Here is a 2236-nt window from a genome sequence, read left to right as displayed (position 1 = left end):
CTGATAAGCTGTGACAATTGTCTCTTCACAAATATGCATTTCAGTGCATACACTCTCAGTGGTCACTTTATTAGGTAGACCTGTACACCAGCACGTTAATGCAAATATTTAATCAGCCAATCATGTGGCAGCAACTAAATTCATAAAAGCATGCAGACGTGGTCAACAGGTCCAGCTGTTTTTCAGACCAAATGTCAGAATGTGGAAGAAATGTGATCTTTGACTGTGGAATGATTGTTGGTGCCAGACAGGGTGGTTTGAGTATCTCAGAAACTGCTGATCTCCTGGGATTTTCACACACCACAGTCTCTAGAGTTTGTAGAGAATGGTGCAGAAAACAACAAACATCCAGTGAGCAGCAGTTATGTGGGCAGAAACGCATTGTTAATGAAAGAGGTCAGAGGAGAAAGGCCAGACTGGTCAAAGCTGACAGGAAGGTGACAGTAATGCAAATAATCACACATTACAACAGTGGTATGCAGAAGAACATCTCTGAACACACAACACATCAAACATCTAAGTGGATAGGCTACAGCAGCAGAAGACTTGATAAGTCTAATAAATACCTAATAAAGTGCTCACTGAGTGTATTTTTAAAACATTTTTGTTTTTAAATCGAATCTGACAAAAGCTGGCATGATTATGAACTGAATTATTTAAATACCATTCCCTTTGAGGAGACACTTCCCAGTGTGTGTGTTTGATTAAATGATTTTGTTTCATTTCTCCTTCAAAGGCTGTTAAATATTTAAGAAAAAACATAATCAAACCAGGCATGAATAAAACCTGAATAATTCCACCAGAATCAAATCAGTCGGGATGAATCTTCCATCCCTCAGTCCCTCAGACCAGTTCAGACCACAAGGGACCGTGTCTAAACGTACGTGAAATTTAGCATTTGTCTGCCAAAGAATATATGCCAGTCAACTGTCATTTCAAACACAGGTCGTCCATGTGAGCTACATATCCAGTTCATTCACAGTAATTAGACTGAACAAAAGATTGGCATGGTAGAGGAGTGTATTTAAAATGTACACAAAGGCTCATGATGGACAGGACATATGTGCTGACATTCAACACACACTCCTAACGAGAGTGACTTACACAGCCTACATTATTCACACACAATCTATGCACACAGCCGGACGATTTAATGAAACGGTTCAGGTTAAGTACCTTGTTCAACGGTACAAATGTTGCAGCGGTACCAAGCTGCAATGCGAGCCCACTGGAATTTCAAACCATTTTCCCACGCTGCGAATAAGAGTTACATAGGCTACGTTCACCATGTCAGTTTTTTTGGGGCGCCAACCATATTTAGCTGCAGTGTGAACACACACATTGAAGACTACCTTCTAATTACTTCACAGTTCCATCAGTGTGATAACGTGCGTTTTAGTTGCACTGGGAGCAGCAGGTGTGTAAAGTTCATTTGTGAGAGTGGATAACATGACCTCACCTGCGAGTATTCTACAGGTCAGTCCGGGGTTGCGCAATGGACTGTTTTCTTCTGTCCAATGAAAGAACAACGGCGGTTTGCGGTAGACAAACACCGTTTAAGGACTTCTTGTGGCCAGGGGATTTCTCCTCTATGTCCGCCTGCTTACCGTACATCTCACTGGCAAATCCGCGGGGCTAAGTCTCGGAAAACCACCCGGTAAATCGACCAGAGCTGGGATCCGTGGGGATTAGCGACGCTTTTGTGCCGCAGCCTCTCTCTCTCTCTCTCTCTCTCTCTCTCTCTCTCTCTCTCTCTCTCTCTCTCTCTCTCTCTCTCTCTCTCTCTCTCTCTCTCTCTCGCGCACCGTCTGCAGGAGTTCGCATTGCTCAGGCTAGTCACCTGGCACTTTGTTGACCGTGGCCTCGGTGAAGCATTAGTATGGGTGGAATAATTTCATTTGGCAAACTAAAGCCCCAGCCTAAAATGACTAGATCCCTCTGGAGCCCTTCGTGAAAAGAAAGCAAACGGCAGTTATTGGCACCTGACCCGTCACCAATCCACCAATTCATTTTTAGCTGCTGCGCACAAGCTCTTTCTTACGTGTCCAGGGTTACCAGGAAATACCCACATTAACGCAATTAATGTCTGCTGTCACCATTTCAATCTGAGTGACATTTTCAGCACCTGGAGGGAGTAACTAAGTTTTGCAATTTAATTTTGCTAATGCATTTGTTCAAGTGAGCCAGCGCAACCCCTCCACCCCTGCACAACAAGCACCCTGTGCATGTGTGACTG

The sequence above is a fragment of the Conger conger genome, chromosome 12 (genome assembly GCF_963514075.1).
Source record: "Conger conger chromosome 12, fConCon1.1, whole genome shotgun sequence".
NCBI lineage: Eukaryota > Metazoa > Chordata > Actinopteri > Anguilliformes > Congridae > Conger > Conger conger.
Note: the sequence above shows the minus strand (reverse complement) of the source record.